Source organism: Pelodiscus sinensis, chromosome 6, assembly GCF_052426305.1.
Source record: "Pelodiscus sinensis isolate ZL-2025 chromosome 6, ASM5242630v1, whole genome shotgun sequence".
Classification (NCBI taxonomy): domain Eukaryota; kingdom Metazoa; phylum Chordata; order Testudines; family Trionychidae; genus Pelodiscus; species Pelodiscus sinensis.
Genome location: NC_143057.1, coordinates 75,291,985 through 75,313,032, shown reverse-complemented (window position 1 = coordinate 75,313,032; position 21,048 = coordinate 75,291,985). Strand labels below are relative to the sequence as shown.

Here is a 21,048-nt window from a genome sequence, read left to right as displayed (position 1 = left end):
GACACCATTCCCCCTTTGCTGTGGTGCTCCCCACGGTACCTTGGTAGCTCCCTTGCCGGGAGTGCAGGGCGTGACCGCCCCGTCACACTTGGACAGAAGCTGGCTGGCTCTGAGGCAGGGAAGGGACTATGTCTGGAACAAGGCAGCTGCAATCTCCCCAATAACACTTTTAGCAACCACCAAACTGTGGCTGTGCCTAAAAGCTGATCATCTTGACTCTTCCCATCAGTTAGGTGATATAGCTAACTACATGCCAGCTGTGCCTGATCAGTCAGAGACTAGCTCTACTGTGAGCCCTGATTCTTGGCAGTCAGCTCTAGGTTAGGAAAAATGGTGCTGTGGAAGCATCTCTGCTACCTCTATTTCATTCCAAGATCAGGGAATCCATGCACTTAACTCTGGCTGAGTGATCTGGTGGTTAATGAAAAGAACTGATTCATATATTTAAGTAACTGAACAATCACCATCCTTTTTTCATCAACTGACACATTTGTATATCGGCTAATTTATTTATTTGTATTGGCAATGACTTGTCATTCTTCTAATGCCTATTTATTGCTGCTTTTGCCATTGTTAGTAATGATATTTTTACCTTGTTTGGTCCCCTTTTTCAGTTCTGAAAAAAATACTGTCACATGAATGCACAATCATTTGGTATCTCCTGCCCAACAGTTACTTCTACTTTGTCTCCTACTGATTGCCAACATTTTTGGATGTATGAGCAATGCCATGACATACATTTATGATGTTACTCCATATTCCTACACCTCCAGCTTTTTCACAATACTCTGTTCTCTTTGGAAACAGTTGTTGATGGTGTCAAGGATAATCTGTTTATCACTGTAAAGCACAGCTGCTTGGGATTTGTTGCCTTGCAGTTTATATAAACATTAGGGGACCACATGTGCAAGGAAATAGGCAACAGCATTCCTTTTTGCCTCACTGTAAAGCAAAGAGAGCTGCTGTCTCTACTCATTTGTTTGGTTTCTCTCTTGTGTTGATATACTTGAACTAACTTTTATCTAGCTAGCTTAGGAACAGGAGCAGGTAAGCCAAGGCAACGCAGGTTGCTGAACATGCTGTACAAGCCTTCCTGGAACTCTGGGTAATTAATTACTTGAGCACATATTGAAGTTTGTACAGATACATTTGAGACCTCAACAGTTCTATCTGCAGGTAGCAATGGAAATTTTACTTTTTGGTGGTTGTAATTTTGGGTTTTTTTCTGTTATTTTTTTCATGAGAGATAGTAATCAAAATAGCCTTAACATTTATTTCATTTTGCAAATACTAATGCAAACAGGTCAGGAGAGAGACAGTTTTTGTCAGATTTCATGTGAGCACACAACACACCAGCTTTAATTCCCCAGAGAAAATAAAACAATTGCGTGAAAAATGTTTAAATGACTATAAACATGAGCTTTCCAGAGACCAATACAATTTGGATGCTCCACACACCTTTTGAAACAACAGGTAATGAATGATTGGTTCAAGAATTTTTACAGTGTACTCAGCGAGAACTGTACATTAAACGTTACAGGTTGGACCTCACTGGTCCAGCACCCTGGGCACCTAAGCTTTCCTGGATGAGGCAACTTTCCCTGGCCTCCTCAGCCTGCTGCCCACTCCTTTAACCCCACTACTGGCCGGGTGACACAGCTGCCCTGACCCTACTCCCATTGCTGCTGCTCCAGCCACACAGCCAGCTGGCATGTAGCCCTGATCAGGCTGCTGACCTGCCGTGGCCCCAGATGGACTTCCCCTTCTGGGCTGCCGCAGCCCGGCTTTACTGCTAGCCAGGCTGCTGTGGCTCAGTCCCCACTGCCGGGAAAACACACAGCCCCACTCAGGCTGCTGCAGCACAACCCCTCTGCCAGGCCAGCATGCATGGGCTGCCCCTACTCTGCTACCACGGCCCTGCTATTACTGCCAGTCTGCTGAACACCTGCCTTTGCTGCCACAAGCCTTGCCTTTTGAGGGGCTCTCAGCTGCTGGCCCTCCTGCCCCAGGGCTCTCTCTTTCAGCAGCATCCGTGGTCCTGCCGAACAACTGATGTTGCTGGACAAGAGAGTCCCAGTTTAGGGAGGTTTAACCTATAGTTTATTTTCCAGGCTAACTTCAGGATGTATTGCCAAAATAAATACATCGTAAGTAGACAAATGACAAAAAAATCCAATAATTAAACTGACATGTAACCATGAAAAAGACAAATGAGACAGTACAGTTATTCAGATTGTAGTGTCAAGTAACATTTTAGTATAATTTAGCTATAGACCATTCTCTCTCAAGCTGTTTGTGTGTTGGATGAACTTAGAAAGTCAGGCAAACTAGGAAGCTGCAGGATAAATGCCAGCATGTGATTGTGCCTGGAATGTAAATCTATGCAAGAGAACACATCGATTTACTGTACCATAAAAAAACATAGTATGTGGCTATAGGTAGAATTTGCACAGACGTATTGCATGCCAGAATTTCAAAGCTCAGTGGGCTAAATCCTGCCCCACCCTCCTACTGATCACAGTCCAAGTAACCAAAGCTCAAACCACTGCAAAAATGCTGAGGTATGAACTGTTGTGTGGGAGGCAGGACTTGAAAGAAGACTGTATATCCTCTGCACTACTATGCCCCATTCTGAGGTGAGACACAAAGGTCAGCATGTCTGAGGACTTGAGGATTGTACAGTTGATTCATGGCCTTGAGGCCAGGGCGAAAGCTAATTAATTGGGGGAAAGATTGGGGAGGAATAGATATAAATACTGTAGTTTGAGTATTCTTCAGCATGGGGTGACCATGGAATTGCATTGGGTGATGTGGCACACTTTTTTGCTATGGTTGGGCAGGGAAGAAGACTTCATCCTTCAGCCCACCATAGGTCCTCTTCACCAAGCACACTTATTCAGGCTTTGTACATGGAAACAGGGTATGGTATCTAGCTCAGTATCCTGTCTTCCAACAGTGGCCAATACTAACTGCCCCAGAGGAAATAAACAGAACAAGTAATCAAGTAGTCTACTCCCTATCACCCATTCCCGGCTTCTCACAGAGACTAGGGACAAGATTTCCGCCTATCCTGGATACTGTCCATTGATGAATCTGTCCTCCATGAATTTATCTATGCTGTGTTCCCAGTCAGAGTGAGAAATGTTACAAACAGAGTAGTTGCCCTTGCTCTCTGACCAAGGGAAACAGCCAGCAACAGCCACATATGAATCTGGAGTTGGAGGAGGGCTGCAACCCCCTTTAACCCTCACTAAAGGATGCCTTGGGGTAGAAACTTAGGGTTGGGGCAGTCCTGGATAGGAAGGGGCTGCGCCCCTAGCCAGCCCCTTTCACCTGACCAGTGATTCTTTCTCTTTTCTGTGTGATTTTTATGCATCCCTGCATGGATGGGGGAACACTTGAGCCCCCTCCTGCACAACCAAACTCTTACTTTGCTTTAAATTATGGTAGAGGAAGCTGCTTACCAAATTTGGTAGTCCTAGCTCTTATCTTTTAGTGGGAGTTCTTGAAGAAACAGATAGATGGGCAGATTGATGCGCTCGCTCACAGACAGACGAACTCTCTCAAATATATAATAGATTTAACTTTAAGCACATGGCAGTCCCATTTATTGGTTGCTGAATTAGGGTCTAAATTTATTTAAAATGATTAAAATGTTTTTTTTACTGATAAAATTCTATTACCGGTACATATAGAACCTGAAAATAAAGAAAGAATAGATGGACACGTTATGTTAATAAATCATCATAAGAAAACATATCATTGCTTTTTTTGATAATAAAATATTTTTATTTGGTCATTAACAAAGAAACAATAACTTTACCTGGATAGATTAGTAAGATTAAGGCTAAATTTGTGTTATAGGAAGTCACTATCTTTTTTTAAATTTAGAATCATTATGTAAACATTGATTTATTTTTCAGTTTTTCAGTGTAATTTTATTTTTATTTCTGTTTGTTTGAGATACCTTTTCAATATTCAGAAGGCTTACATGCATCTGAAGTATAGGGGAAACCAGTACTGTTACTAATCCTGTCATAAGGCAAAGCCAAAATTTTTGAGGTGGCCACTATTTACCCATAAAGTTCATTAAACCTAGAGGCCCACTGTTGTGGCTGCTTTTTGCTGGTACAAAGTGCCCCCAAACTAGCATAGTTAGCCCAAAGATCATCACCCTTGTGTAAAGTGAACCTTAGATGAAGTATCTTGTAAACCACTCCCTCAACCTCTTCTGTTGTGTTAAGGGCTTGGATGGCTGGAACACCCTTAAATCAGTTTTTGAATGAAAAGGTGTTGATACAGCTATTAAAAGGCTTCTTCGTTGGCATGGTCTTTGTGCTTGTTGATTGGTTATTTTAAAAAAATTGTCACTGCATGGCAATTGGATGCTTTGTGCTTGCAGCTGTACTTGTGCAAATCAGAATCCCGTTTTGCACAACTATCACCGGAGTGCTGAAAGTAGTGAGTAACTAAGTGCTTCTGGAAATGGCAGTGGAGTAAAAAGTACAGTATTTAAAAAAAAAACCTACTTGACTAAAAGTTGAAGTATCACAAAAATAAATTACTTGAGTAAAATACAAATATCAAAAAATGTATTTGAGTAGTGGAATGAAGTATTTCTACTTAGTTACTTTCCACCTCTTATAAAAACGTAAGAATGGCTATACTAGGTCAGACCAAAGGTCCATCTAGCCCAATATTCTGTCTTTTCACAGTGGCCAATGCCAGATGCCCCAAAAGGAAGTGAACAGAATCATCAACTGATCACTCTCCTGTCATCCATTTCCAGTCTCTGACAAATAGAGGCTAGGGACACCATTCCTTACCAGTCGTGGTTAGTCGTCATTGATGGATCTAAGTTCCATGAATGTATCTGGTTCTTGTTTGAACCCTGTTAAAGTCCTAGCTTTCACAACCTCTTCTGGCATGGAGTTCTACAGATTGACTCTGCTCTGAGTGAAGAAAAATTTCCTTTTGTTGGATTTAAACCTGATACCTATTAATTTCATTTGGTGACCCCTAGTTCTTATGTTTTGGGAACAAGTAAATAACTCTTCCTTATTCACTTTTTCCATACCTATCATGATTTTATATACCTCTATCATATCCCCCCTTAGACTCCTCTTTTCCAAGTTGAAAAGTCCTAGTCTCTTTGTTGAATTCAGTGTTGATAAATGCAAAGTAATACACACTGGAAAACATATTCCCAAACATACAAAGAAAATGATGGAGTCTAAATTTGCTATTTCCAAGATCTTGCTTGAGTGGTGTCACTGTGTCTGTTTCTCTGAAGACATCTACTCGATGTGCAGCAGTGCTTAGAAAACAAACAAACAAACACACAAAACCCAGAATTTTAGGAACCACTAGGAAAGGAATAAATAAATAAACAGAAAATGTCATAATGCCACTATATAAATTTGTGGTTTGCCCTTACCTTGTGTGCAGTTCTGATCTTCCCATGTCAGAAAAGGTATGCTAGAATTGGAAAAAGTACAGAGAAGTGCAACAAAAATTAATAGGGACAGAGTTTAAAAACACTGGGACTGTTCAACTTGGAAAAGAGCTGACCAAGGGCAGATAAGATAGATGTCTGTAGTAAATGAATAAGGAAATATTATTTATCCCTTCACAAAACACAATCACCAAGGGACAGCCAATGAAATTAATACGTGCAGGGGGACCAACAGCTAGAGCTAGATTAAAACATGTCAAGTTTAAGAGGCCTCATTGCATTATCCCCCCAAAATGGAGTTTAGTTCTTTTTGTATTTAGAGGCCATGCTCTTGGAAGGCGTGGGGTCAGGGGCAACCAGTCCTCTACACCGCCCAGAGCACGATGTGCCCAGCCCTCAAAGCCACACAGAGCACATGGTGCAGTGCCCCATCATCACTAGGCAGCCTTAAGAACCACCCAGAGCATGGCATGACACTCCAGTGGCAATTTAAAGGGCTTAGAGCTCTGGCCATCACTGCTGCTGCAATAGTAGTGGCAGCCAGGGGCACCAGGCTCCTATGAATCACCAATGCAGGGAAGTTGCCCCCTTTGTCCCTCCCCCACTCCATTGTCAGGCCTGAATAGGCAGTAGATTTATAACAAATGTAAGTACATAATTCACATAGTGCATAATCAACCTCTGGAACTCATTGCTAGAGGATGTTATAAAGGTCAAAAGTAAAACTGGATAGAAAAAAATTAGGTAGAGTTCACGGAAGATAAGCTATTAGCCAATATGGTCAAAAACACACCACCATGTTTTGGTGTCCATGAACCTCTGATGCTAGAAGCTGTGACTGGATGACAGAGAATGGATCACTCAGTAAATTGCCCTCTTCTGTTTGCTCTTTCTGAAACATCTGGCACCAGCTTCTGTTGAAATACAGGATACTGGTCTCTGACCCAGTATGTTCATTCTTATACTCTTATTCTAACTTACATTTATTATAGTTTTCTCTGATTTTCTTTATTTTTATGTAGGATACAGAGCTACTTTACAAATGTGCTTAACTCAATCAATTTCTCTAATTTAGTTCCTATAATTTTCTATTCAGTATTTCTAATTTTGTCTGGGCACGGTACTAGACCAGACGTGTTCTCAATTAGAGGCCTAAAATTCTGCTTTCCAGTTGGTGTTCCTGCCTACTTGGTAAGCAACATAGATCTCTGTCCAAGCAGCACAGGCCTGTTTTCATCATATAAGAGATAAGATTTGCAAGGTTAAACAATAGTCTTTTATCTGGCAATTACAACATGATGTAGAATTTAGTACTTGAGCTTGTTGACCCAGTTTTTTTCTTAAGTTTCAGACAGAGTGAGGTAAATGGATTGTGATATGCACCTATAGTCAATTTAAACCAATTTGCTAGACCACATTGCTGAATGTAGTTTTAAATACAGTCGATCCTTTTTGGCTAAGAGGTTTACAAAGCTGTGTGACACAGTTGTCTCACTGGCAGACAGAACTGTTCAATAAATCAGATACCAATGATAAAGTTAGAACCATGGTATTAGCCATCTGATTGTTAATTGCATTCTTCCTCTTTCCCTCCATAAATATTTTCCTTGTGTTAGAATACCATTCTGTCTGTGCAGTCAGTGTATTATAGGGTGACCAGACAGCAAGTGTGAAAAATCAGAATACTTTTTTTTTTTTGGAAGGGGGAGTATGGTTGTGTATACAAGTAGGCTACGTCTACATTGGCAAGATTTTGTGCAAATACTCTTTAATGCAGGAGTTTTTGCTTTAGAGTATTTGCACAAGAGAGCATCTACACTGGCATGTGCTTTTGCGCAAGAGATGTGCTTTTGCACAAAAGCATCCGTGCCAGTGTAGACGCTCTCTTGCGCAGGAAAGCTCCGATGGCCATTTTAACCACTGGGCTTTCTTGTGCAAGAAATTCATGTTGCCTGTCTACACTGGCCTCTTGCACAAGAACACTTGCTTATTCCTGAGCAGGAGGGCTTATTCCTGAGCAGGAGCGTCATAGTTCTTGTACAAGAAGCACTGATTTCTTACATTAGAACATCAGTGTTCTTGCGCAAGAACTCACGGCCAGTGTAGACAGGCAGCAAGTTTTTACCCCAAACCAGCTGCTTTTGCGCAAAATCTTGCCAATGTATACAAATAAAGCCCCTAATATCAGGATCTGATCATCCTAGTGTGTTAGCACACTGCTCCTCTGTTCTTTCTTTCACAGTCCATCAGAGTAATTTTAATTGCCACAGTCTTCAATATTACCAGACTTCTGTAGTTGGATTTAGTTGTGTAGTAACTGTGTTTTTTACTTTTCTTCTATTTGAATACATGTACAGTCACCATCGTGTAACTGCTGTCTGCTTTTATAACCACTATACTATAATGTACACAATGCAATGTCAGGAGGAGTTTGTTGCCATGATGCATAGAAAATCTAGATCTAAACCCAATCTCACTGGGAGGCTGTGTCTAGACTGGCCAGTTTTTCCGGAAAATCAGCCGCTTTTCCAGAAAAACTTGTCAGCTGTCTACACTGGCCGCTTGAATTTCCATAAAAGCACTGACTTCCTACTGAAAGAAATCAGTGCTTTTTGCGGAAATACTATGCTGCTCCCATTCGGACAAAACTTTTGCACAAAAGGGCCAGTGTAGACAGCTGAGATTTGTTTTGCGCAAAAAAGCCCCGATCGCGAAAATGGCGATCGGGGCTTTTTTGCACAAAAGCACGTCTAGATTGGCCACAGACGCTTTTCCACAAAAAGTGCTTTTGCGGAAAAGCGTCCGTACCAATCTAGTGATAGAAATGTAGCCGTGTTAGTCTGGTGTAGCTGAAACAAAATACAGGACTATGTAGCACTTTAAAGACTAACAAGATGGTTTATTAGGTGATGAGCTTTCGTGGGTCAGACCCACTTCCTCAGATCAAATAGTGGAAGAAAATAGTCACAACCATATATACCAAAGGATACAATTTAAAAAAATGAACACATATGAAAAGGACAAATCACATTTCAGAACAGAAGGGGAATGCAGGGGCGGGAAGGAAGGTAAATGTCTGTGAGTTAATGATATTAGAGGTGATAATTGGGGAAGCTATCTTTGTAATGGGTAAGATAGTTGGTGTCTTTGTTGAGCCCCCCGCGGAGAGTGTCAAATTTTAGCATGAATGACAGTTCAGAGGATTCCCTTTCAAGTGCAGATTTGAAAGTCTTCTGGAGTAGGATGCAGGTAATTAGGTCGTTGAGACAGTGTCCTTTCTGGTTGAAATGGCAAGAAACTGTTTTTTCTTTGTGATCCTGTTTTGTGGGCATAGATCCTTTGGCAAAGTGTTTGAGATGTTTGTCCAATGTACATAGCAGATTGACACTTTCGGCACATGATAGCATAAATTATATTTCTGGATGCGCAGGAATATGTATACTTGATCTTATAACTCACTTGGTTAGGCCCAATAATGGTATCAGCAGAGTGATTATGTGGACAAAGCTGGCAACGGGGTTTGTTGCAAGGGAAAGTACCAGGGTTGGTATTAGTGTGGTATGTCCTGTGGTTGTTGGTAAGAATCATCTTGAGGTTAGGTGGTTGTCTATAGGAGACTGTGGGTCTGACGGTCTTTTCCGAAAATGCTTTTAATGGAAAACTTTTCCGTTAAAAGCATTTCCAGAAAATCATGCCAGTCTAGACACAGCCCTATTGTAATGTGCTGATTTTTAGTTGGATAGGGTTGAAAATTTTTTCCCTTGGGCTGGCTGCATTATTAGAGTACTAATCTAAAGGGCCTGACCAGTTATCATTTGTATAATGAGGGAAAAAATTGTATCAGGTTAGTCTTGTATCATAGGAAGGTAGTATTTGCCATACTGACCAGATACCTGGACAATGAGCTGTAGTTTCTTGCATCTGGATTCATCAGAGGCAGATGAAAATTCCTCTTATATAGCCTTGGAAATATTGAAGTTTAGGATGAAGGTTCATAAAGCTTGCTTGTGTAAATCAGTATACCTCCACTGATTGGACTCAAACTAATGTTCTGCCATTATATGTCTTCAGGCATTTAGTGTGTATGGTTGTCAGAGAGGACAGAATCTAGCTGATTTCCTTTGCTGGCAAAGGAGAATTATAGTATAAGTTTCAAGATTCTGTCCATTCCTATATCATGTGCTATATCTAATCTTTAACCTACCTATTAAAAATACATTTTTACTCAAGCTGCATTTATTGACAGTGTTGATCCTAGTGCCATCTAAGAGACCTGATATTAAAATATGTTGACTATCCATGTCTTTTGAAGCCTTGTACATTCCAACAGGTAAACTTTTTTTTTAAAGTCATGTCCTTTTTAATGAAACCTGATATGTAAAATTTTTGCCCTACCCAGTCTAAACCTAATTTATTGTTCTCGCATCCTTTTTCTGTGTCTGTTGCAGCAAAACAGTTTCCATTTTTTTCTTTAGTGAAATGAGTATTTCTGTTTTGATTGGATTGCAGACAGAATGTTAGGAATCATTAAAAAAGGGATAGAGACTATCTTATTGCTTCTATATAAATCCATGGTACTCCCACATCTTGAATACTGTGTACAGATGTGGTCACCTCGTCTCGAAAAAGACATTGGAAAAGGTTCAGAAAAGGGAAACAAAAATGATTAGGGGTTTAGAACAGGTATCATATGAAGAGAGAGTAAAAAGATTGACACTTTTCAGTTTAGAAAAGAGGTAACTAAGGAGAGGGGAACATGATAGAGGTCTATACAATTATGACAGGTATGGAGAAAGTGAATAAGGCAAAGTTACTTGTTCCCATAACATAAGAACTAGGAGTCACCAAATGAAATTAATAGGTAGCAAGTTTAAATCAAACAAAAGGAAGTTTTTCTTCACTCAGCGCATAATCAACCTGTGGAACTTGTGCTAGAGGATGTTGTGAAGATTAAGACTGCAACAGAGTTAAAAAAAAAAAAGTAGGTAAATTCATGGAGGTTACGTCCGTCAATGGCTATTAGCCAGGGAGGGTAGAAATGGTGTGCCTAGTCTCTGTTTGTCAGAGGCTGAACATGGATGATAGGAGAGGGATCACTTGATGATTGCCTGTTCAGTTCACTCCCTCTGGGGCATTTAGTATTGGCCACTGTCAGAAGACAGGTTACTGGGCTAGATGGACCTTTGGTCTAACCCAGTATGGCCGTTCTGATGTTCTTATGATTCTGAATGCCCTAGACATTCTGAGACAAGCTAGCTTCTACATTATGCAAATGTGTTACTTTCACAAGTGTCAAAGTAATTTTTATGTAGTGGAACCCCATCCCCAACCCTTTCCCAGAGCCCCCCTCCTCCCAACTCCCTGACCTGACTCCTGGACTTCCACCCACTGACCTCCTCACGCCTGATCTGACTCCTGCACTCTCCATCTCCTCTCCTGAACCCCTCTGCACTTCCCAAGCCTGACTCCTGCACCACCCATATCCCCAGACCTCTGCCCTAAACCCCTGTTCAACTCCAAACCTTGTGCATCCCACACACCTAAAACCTCCTGCCGTGAGCCTCCCCATGTATCCAATACCCTGCCCTGAAGGACTCGAGCAAACAAATGCACATTAAAGTAAGGTTTTCTCTTTCCATGTGAGCTGTTTAGTCAGCCTTGTGCATGAGAAATTAGATGTTCTTGCTTCATTATCAAATGAACTCAAATTTAGACTCCATGATTGTAGGTTCAAACAGATTCCTTTTGGGGTTTTTCAACAACCACTGAAGTCAATTGGAATCTATACTTTGGTGTCTTTAGATATTCTCCCCAATATCACATTTGGACCTGTAAACATAAATCCTGCTGGTTAAATAGTTCTTGAGCAGACTTCAGGGTTTTATCTGGTTGTGTGAATATTTTTAAAGTAGATGGTGCTTCATCTGTAGCTGTTATCCATAAGGTGCTCTTTCATTGGTTTCTGGAAGGTACTCTCTCATGTTTTCCCTAGCATACAAAAGAGAAGTCTTGAGAAAAGTTGGTGTTCTCACTCTTCTGTGCAGAGGACTTTGTTTTACATGAAGCCACTAAAACAATTTGATTGCATTAACTATGAGATTGACTTTTGTAGGTTGTCATCTTTCACTGTATGTAGATTTTAATAAAAGCTGGAATATTAAAAGGATGAGAGGATTAGTCAGGTTCACCCTATAATTCTTCTTGTGACCTCTAGCCTGGTTGTCTGCTCATTCCTTAAGTTATAGGGTTGGGGGGGGGGTAATACAGGGTTCCTCAGGATCAGCACTCTCTAGCTACATCTACACTGCTGCGCTATTTCAGGATACCAGAAGTATCCCAAAATAGCTGTTCTGCATCTTTAAAGCAGCCCGTTATTTCAAAATAGATTTCAAAATAATGGGCACGCTATTCCGGCGTCCCTGTAACCCTTGCTTCACAAGGTTTAAGGGAAGTTTCAGAATAGCGCTTTATTTCAAAATTTGATGCTGTGTAGACAGATCCAGATTTTGAAATAAGTATTTTGAGGTAAAGGTGCAGTATAGATGATCTCCAGGACTGGAATAGAAAAGTTCAAATGCTTTTTGATTATTGTGGGGAGGTTGTAATTTCTTCCTCAAGTCTGCCTGTCAAGCTGTCTGTATGTTTCAATGGTGCTTGTGTATAAAGATTTCTGGCACCATTTAGCTTATTATCAATACTAGGAAGTTTTGTATTTGTACTGATCTGAAGTCCTAGTTCTTCATTTTAAAAAAAAAAAATGTGTCTAGGAATGTGTCTGCAATCCTATTTTGGTTTAATATTCTGCTGCTATATTAAAGGATGATTTTACCTGATCAATGAGAAACAGAAACAGAAGTTCATGTGCATGTAGCTTTTAATTAGCTATGCATCATGTGACCTGAATGTACTTATCCTTAATATAATCAGCTGACCTGTTCATCTTCTATTACCAACCCAAATGACAGAATAAAAAGGACGGATTGATTCGTTTCTCTTTTACTGTGTTCAGTTAAATAGTATTTTCCTACTGGGAAAGTACAAGCATATAAACAGATATAGCCTTGGTACCCAAGGGAGAAAAGTGGAAGATAGATGTCAGAGTGATCACGTTCCTCCTTTACTTGTGGTAGAAAATGGTTCCCTTGAAAACTGTCCAGTTCATATTACACTTTCTAAAGTCAAATTTACCTCACTTCTTTTAACCTCACCGCTCTGCTTAAAGGTCAGCATTTGAAAAGCAAGTGACTAAGGTACCAATGTATCTTATGAATAGCCTTTTGGAATCAGAGCTGTAGTTTAAAGCTGTCCTCCCCTAAGTGCAAATGCTATCCCAGTGGGGGGACTACACTATATGAGTGTGCTGATTTCACTCCTTGTGCTTATAAGGGTGAATAAAGCCCCTGGATGACCAACTATCCCTATATATACAGCTCCTGGGGGTGAAGAGGAGAGAAAGAAAAACAAATAGAGTACAGTACTGGTCTAAAACCCTGGTATTGAAAATAACTTTAACTAAAAATATATAGGCAACAAATGTACAAATGCCTCTCAGCATATACGATATCTCAATTACTGCATATTGATGAATATCTTTGTATCCAAGTCAGTAATTTAATTTTGAACACAAATCATTTTTGTTGATAGCATGGTTTTATATATTAATGATCTGTACTCAACAAGCTTTCAGTAAGAATTAATTTAAAAGGCTAGGGGCATGTTAACTTGTCTCTGATAGGAGGCAGTGAGTATTATTTTGGATCGTTGGGGATTTTTTCTGAAGTTCTGTAGGCCCATGTCATCATTTAGAATTTATTTGTTTTTACTATTCTTTTGGGAAAGCTTTGGATATGAGTGTCTTTAGAAATTTTGAGTGGGATTTTCAAGAGCTCAATGTTGGTACATCTCAGGACTTGAGTCTTGGTGTTTGTACTTCCAAGTTTGGGTGGACAGAATAAACTTGGGTAAAAGGGGAGATTAAGGTAGATAGATGTACAGAATCATGGGCCAGAGGTGGGCACTCGAGGATGATTAAACCCATGGCACACCTTTAAAATATTAAGCCACTTTTCCTGTTAGATTTTTTTTCTGAAAGCTTTATTTTGTTTAATGATTACACTGGGTTATGCTGAGTGAAATTGACAACTTTTGTCTAAGCTGTTTAACTCACAGAACAGTGTTTAGTCTTTTATCATGTAGTTTTGTAGTAATATTTAGTATTGTCTGGTGTACTATGTGAGGATGGGGAAGCGAATATATAATTTGAATTGCTACCTAATCTTTTCAGGTCTCTAGAAGCAGAGGGAAAAAATGTTTCTATGTGTCTTTACATTGGATAACTATTATCAAAGACTCATGCACCACAGCAATAATGTTACTTACGTTATTGATACTTGTCCCCTAGGAACTGTACTGAAGTTACAACAGCATCTTTCATGAATTACCATGTAATTATTAGATGAAACTACTTGTGGTCACGGATAGCCCATGGAAGCATCTGTACTGGATGCCATTACCATTTTCCAAGTAATTTTCAAGTTCTTGAATCATTGGGTCTTAAGGGCTTAATGTGAAATAGGAGTAGGCAGGCCCAAAATTAAACCCAGATTTTAAAACAGGTTTAAAATTTTATTTATTTTATTTTGTTGTGTTAACTCACATGTTAGTGTTGATGTTGTGCACTGTTTGTTAAAGATGGTGTTCCATGGCAATCCTCTCCTGAAGCATTCCTTGCTGACATAGTAGGGATGCCACAGGCACGCTCTGCCTCCGTTTCCCTTCACTCAGGGCCCCATATGAACCCCACACAATCCAAAAGAGACTAAGACAAAAGTCCTGTTTGGGGGGTCTACCTTACTAAATTCAGATAAATTGGAATGAGCTCTCTCTTTGAGCTCAAGGATTGCATAGCCAAACTCTTTGAGGCTTGTGGTCACTGAGAAGTCCTTGAGAGAACTTCTCTTTTTGTGTGTACCTCTCTGAAGCTGCACCCTGATAGTCTTTTATGAGGCCCAGTTGCTTGTTATTCAATTAACTGCCTTGGTAGGCTTATTCCTCTTAAATTAGTTGATTGTTGGTAACCTGGGCATGGAATCCTCTTAAGGAGGCCTGCAACCCTGTGACAGGTGAGTTTAACTGACTGAAGTAAAATAAGAACCAACACAAACCAATTGTTTTTTCAAAACTATAAGGGAACCCATTGTAAATAATTGTGCACATGTACACTTGTTTTCTCGCTCCTGCTGGAGTTTGAAATGCTGAAATACTAATTTAGAGGTTCTTTGTACATAGAGCAAACCTTACTAGAATTAAGAATGTTTCACATCTCTTGCAAAATCAATTTCTGAGATTGCCTTGCCCAAATTTGAACCCAGTCTCTGAATTTTTACCTTCTTTTTCTTTTCTGTTCAGCCATACTCTTTCTTTTATTATGTAGATTTGATTGTATGTTTCCTCCAAAATTTAACTTGACTGTTTTACTGAATAAGATGTGTTCAAGTAATGCAGCACATGATATACTTCCTATCGAGGGATCTCTGTGTCTTTCATTTTCATGAGGATTGTCATAATATTCTGTGTCTTTTCTGTGTTCCTATTATGATCTTATCTCTCACAAAAAAGACCGAAGCAAAAATGATGCATAGTGGTACAGGAAAAATACTCCTTTTGTTGAAAATGAAACAATGTGGTTTGTACTTTGTGTCAGTTATTAATAGGATCAAGAATAACAACATAAATGACTTATGATTAATACAAGCAAGTCCAAGAGAATGGAAGTTTCCGTCAGAACTGGATGCTGTGCTGCTCTAGAAGGGAAGCCGAATCCAAACAGTTTTGTGAGAAACTAGAAAAAAAGGAAGCAATCCAACCTTCCAGTTAGTCAGTTTTGTTTGTTACACTGTGTTCAGTTTATATGTGTCTGCCAAGTTACATCTCATACGCACTGTTGAAGTCCTTAGAGACCTCCTTTCTATTCACATTCTACATCAGTAATAGCTGAAGGAGAGGATGAAACAGAAATGCTTTTGCAAATATTTGTAATTAACAATAAGAGATGTTAAAATTGTAAAAATTTAAATAACAATGCTCAAATGTTATATAACCCTATGCTTACCATTGTACCAATGGGAATTTCTCTCTTTTTTCACCCTAGATTCCTCTTAGGTTCTTTTATTTCATTTTTATCCTTCTGTTAGCAGCGTATGCTAACTTTCTATCAGAGTTTTGCAGACTTAAATGTGCGGTTAGATAAAAAAAAATTCTTTTAATTAAACATGTATTTCAGTATTGGGTATATCCTCACTCATTGGGTTTCAGGCTTCCTTGTATATTTCCTGGCTCTTTCCCTGGCACTCCCTAGGCTAGTCTTGCTGGATGTAGATAGGTCCATCTGGGTTTGTCTGAATGATCTTGCAAATGGCCTGTAAAATTGAATTGTTCAAAGACCGTTCCAAATGATTTCCTGCTTGGAGAGCAGCTTAGCCAGTTCGCTTTAGGGATCCCTTTATATGTGCTGATAGGGTCAAAGCTAGGTGGAGCTTGACCAAGCGTAGAATCTGTATTGCTTTTGTGTTGAGGTGAGAGCTGTTTGTTGTGTCCTGGTGGTTTATATGGGCAACTGTCATGGTGTTGTCCAACTGAATTAGTAGAAATTACTTTTCAAAGGTAAACTGCATCACAAACAATAGAAGATGATAATGTTAGTATAGCCTCTAAAATGATATACTGTAGAATGGAAGGCCCCCAGAGAGCTTTTGTAGACCAGCAACTGTGGCAGAAATTTTTATTTGAATAGTTTCCTTTGTGTATATGAGGTTAAGCCGATAACAGTTTTTCTTTAATAGGCAAAGACAGTTTTGTTGTGTATTTCAGTTAATATTAAATAAATAATTTTCCTCTTATTTAAATAATTCATTGGGCAGAACACCTGATTTTATAATTTCACGTAATTAAGATATTTTAAAAAAAAAGAGTCAAGAGTGCACTATTGAACTGATAATAGTTGTTATAGGCAGTATAAAATAAAAATATCTATCCCGTGGGATATTCCAAAATTTTAAAATCTGGAATAATGTTATGAAAGCATTTAAACATTTCTGTTTAGAAATGTCAAAATATTGTTTGATGGAAACTGTTGATTGAACTGAGATGAAACATTTAATTTTGGGTTGGTCCAACATTAATCTGTCCCCCCTTGATTGAGTTGCCACTGCGATAGTTCATTTGTCTTGTATACTTTTCTGTGTGTCAGGATGCATCTCTCATGGTGAACTAGGATCATATGATTCCCTTTATTATTTTTATCTCAAACAGAAGGGAGGCTCATTTCAACAGATTGAAATGTTTCTCATTCTGATCAAACCTGATCCAAAATAAAGTATGATTTCAAATTTTCCAATCAAATATTACACAGTGGAAATTTTACCATGGAAAATTTTGGTTTTGCAGAAGCTGCATTTTGCATCAAACAATATTTTGACATTCCCAACCAGTTTTAATAGTTATTATTAGCCCCATAAAAGTATATCACAATAAAATACAAATAAAGCTCAAACAGTTTACAATCTTAAATTAAGACGAGAACAAACAACAGGATATAACTAATCAAGAAGGAATAGTTAAAAAAAAAAAAGGAAGGACAAGGGAGAGAACAGTTTGATTTATGTGATCACTTGGGAGGCTAAAGTGCATGTCCTGTAAGCAACAGGGATGACGTGGGCTCCAGGATACTATAAATGGGGTACTGTAAAAGCAAACACAGCAGCTCTTTTCACTGAGCAAGAATATGAATGTTCATTAATAAACTATTACTTTTTCAGTGTTTTAACTCAATTAAATAAAATTTCATGTGTTAAAATTAATCTGCATCATAAAGATAGTGTCTGTGGGCCCAATTTTCTGTCTGTGAAGCTAGCTCTTCAAGTGAATGCATATGTGACAGAGGCTCATTGCAGATTGTGTCCTTGGGTGATAATTGCTGTGAAATTGCATGCAGTTTGGATCCTGCTTGAATAAGTCAGACAAGAAGTTACAGAAGGTTGTAAGACACCACAAGGACAATGGCAATTTTATATCCCGTGATATAATTAAACATAGGTAGCAATGTTGTATAAGAAAATGAATTAAAAGTATTGGCAGCAGTTCCTGGAAGAAATACATTTGCTCATTATTTCTGGCTTACTTAAGTTTAAAAAAATAATTAGAAATAAGGCACTATTCTGTAACCTGTATTGCTGGAAATGATGACAGTGTTAAATAGATTTTCTTGTTGTAAATAGGTCCAATTACAGCATTATTAATTATATTATTTGAGCACTCATTACATGAGACATTATTTAATAGGTTCATGTTAGTTTAAAACCTTCATTAAGGGTTTGCTGTGGGGCATTTGCAATCTTGTATTTTTCCATCCAGCCCATGTCATTTTTCCCATTGTCCTAATACTTAGGAAATTTTTGACAGTAAGAGTGAATTTTGGATTCCAGGCCCTCAGTGATGCTCAAGATTATGATAAGAAATTGGGCATATTTAGAGCTTCCTTCATCTGTTTAATTTTTTATCATATATGTCCTATTTGTCATCTTGAAGAGTGATGCTGTACGTCCTGTAGTGACCAGGAGACAAATTCCTGCCTTTCTTCCTGAATTCCATTCAATAGCAATGAGCTCCTATTAAAACTGACACTCCCTGCCTCATGTACAAGTATCATTTTGACTGCCAATAAAGGTCTCTAACGCCAATACCACTTCAGTGCTTCAGTTATTGTCACATCCGATTGTTCTGCTTTCAGTTAGATGAATAGGGAAAAAGAAATTTGGGAGAACAATGCACGAATTTGGGGTGAGCACGAAGCGTCGGCCGAGCGCCGGAGCATGCTCAGGGCAAGAGGACGCCCTGCTTGTCGGCGAGGTCGGCGGGTGACATCAATAGGCCGGAGGAGGGTCTAGCAGGCTGCTTCTGATTGCCTTAGAGGGAAGGTCCTTTGGCTGTAGTTGTGGCTAGAAGCTACTGTGCATCCAGCACACATAAGGAGACAGTGAGTAACTGGGCATCTTTGGGAAAATGCTGCCTGGGACAGACCTCAGAGATACAGACTAACTCTGGGTTCAAAGAGAGGCAGAGAGGCCAACCCTGTGAACCAGAGATGCTGCATAGGTTGGACCCACATACACACTACCTACAGAGAATCTCCATTACAGCTTCAGTTCTTCAAGCATGCCCACACAAGCAAGAGTCTGGGACTCTAAGTCCAGGGGTGTGCACACTCTGGGGTGGGATAAATATTGGCAGTGCAAATGGCAGCTAGATAAGTTCCTTTTACTTCTGTGTACTTCGTTAATTGATGTTATTCACTGTTAATTGGTTAAATCCTATTTCTTTAAGTTAAGTAAAGGTTGTTCATTCTAATGCAATCTATTAGATGTATATTATTTATGATTTGTAATTGTTGTTCTAGAGTTAGATCCAGTTTATTGTTGGAATAAGTTTATTCCTGGAGGTTCCTAAGGCACACAAGTAATTGTGTTACAGGGCCAGCCAGGTGGAGGCACCACCATTATATGTTCTTTATGAGCAAGGGACAGCAGCAAGGGAGTGGATAGGGTTTCCTCAACTAAACAATATCACCACTGGGGTACTCAGGATCTCCTTTTATGGTAAAACTATCAGGTGCCCAGGCACACCTCTGAGTGTGACCTGCTCCTGAGTAACCCGGGGAGGAAATGGGGGGTTACGCTTCCATTGCAGAACTATTCCTCACTCTTAATATTTGTTCAGCCTATTTCAGCTCTTCCAGTCATCACAAAGGCTGTTCAGTTGAAGTCTTTACCAACCACTGGTCTCTCTGATGGCTGTTGCTATGTTTTTCACTGTCTGACCTAACACTAAGCGAATAATTGTGGGTGTTTTTTTTCATTTTGGTGGACAAACTCATAGACTCTCAGTTGGCTTTTGTCACCTTTGACTCATATCTCAAAACTACAATTATTTCACTGATTTCTTCTAAGAGAAAATTGACAAAGGACTTCAGCCCTCCCTTCAGCTTGTCTTCTCTTCTCTTCCCATAATTATCTCCTGTCATAGATGCAAAAATGTCTTATCTGCTTTCCTCCCCTAATTCCTCCAGTTGCTCCAGTGACCCCATCTCATCCAAAAAAAAATTTAGTCTGTATACCAATTGACAATCCTCAGCCAATTGAAAATGCATTAATTTGTAATATTTGGCATATATTATTACATGTCTATTAAGTCTATAGCAAACTAAATCTACTCTGGGGGCACGTCTACACAGCAGGGCTGAAGCCTAAATAAACTACACAATTTGAGTTACGTCAATTGAGTAGCTTAAGTCAAAATAGTTTATTTAGTCTTTTGGAGCTGTCTACTCAGCAGGAAGTCCGAGGAAGAGCACTCCTACTCTGACTTTCCTTACTCCTCATAAAATGAGGACTATAGGAGTTGGAGTAAGAAGTCTTTCAGCTCGACATTATTTTGATATTATGTTGAAATAACTGCTTGTAGTGTAGACATGGACTATGTTATTTTGGAATAACATTAGTTATTCCAAAATAACAGTGCTGTGTAGATGTACCCTGAGTGAAAAAATATTATTACCCCCAGGTTAAGAACTAGAGGAAAAACTTTGCCCTGGTCTGCACTACAAAGTTAGGTTGACATAAAACAATTTACATTTACCTAACTCTCTGTAAACGTCTATACTAAAATGTAGCTCCCACCAACATAACTTGCCCACCACACGGATTTAATAACTCCACCTCTGTGAGATGCACAGCATCTCAGTTGATGTAGTTAGGTTCAACGCAGTGTCAGTTTTAGACATTGTGTTGCTTACATTGACTGTTGCTGCATTTCAGAAGCCATCCCACAATGCCCCACACTGACAGTTAAATCGGTTCAAGCACTCCTGGTGAGGGCATGCTCCACTGATCCAAGGAATGTAATGTGGGTGTGTAAAATCAATTCAATTACTGCAGTAGCTATATTTCGACTTAACTTAGGTCAATTTAATTTTGTAGTGTAGACTTGACCTTATTTGCTGATATTCTCATATTTAGTTCTGGTGTATCATCATACTACAGAGAATTCAAGAAAAATAATTATTTGACAAATGCAATAGTCTTTCTTTGAGGGATGGAAAGACAGACACAATTATGCACTTTCAAGTATTTTTTTAAAGTTTCATATTTTTCTTTCACCTTTAAATCTTGATCATGGGTTCAAAACATGTGCAAATGGTAAATATATCAAACATCCAAATTTTGTTTGTGGTGTTGAGTAAATCAGCAGTGGGGCTTCAGCTAGTGTGTGCACAGCTAGTATAATCCTATTTAGGTATGATGTTCTGGACAAATATGTCTATACTGCAACACTATTTCCAAATAACTAGTGCTATTCTGAAATAATGTAGTATGAGTCTACACAGCAGGCAGTTATTTTGAAATATTGTCAAAATACTGTCAAGCTGGAGGACTTCTTACTCAGATTCCTGTCACTCTCATTGTATGAGGAATAAGGTAAGTCAGAGGAAGAGTGCTCTATTTCAAAATAAGTGCTGTGTAGACACTCCTTATTTTGAA

General features: G+C 39.2%; 1 protein-coding gene and 1 long non-coding RNA gene across 2 annotated transcripts in view; one reads left to right on the top strand and one right to left on the bottom strand.

Moving 5' to 3' along the window:
- ADGRV1 (adhesion G protein-coupled receptor V1) overlaps positions 1 to 21,048 on the top strand; it is a 393,877-nt gene that overhangs the window by 202,197 nt on the left and 170,632 nt on the right. The gene's annotated exons all lie outside the window — the stretch shown is intronic.
- Positions 10,821 to 21,048, bottom strand: part of LOC149524170 (uncharacterized) — a 32,448-nt gene continuing 22,220 nt past the window's right edge. Inside the window, exon 4 of the long non-coding RNA XR_016349912.1 lies at positions 10,821 to 11,604. This is a non-coding gene — a long non-coding RNA (uncharacterized LOC149524170). The remainder of the gene's footprint in view (positions 11,605 to 21,048) is intronic.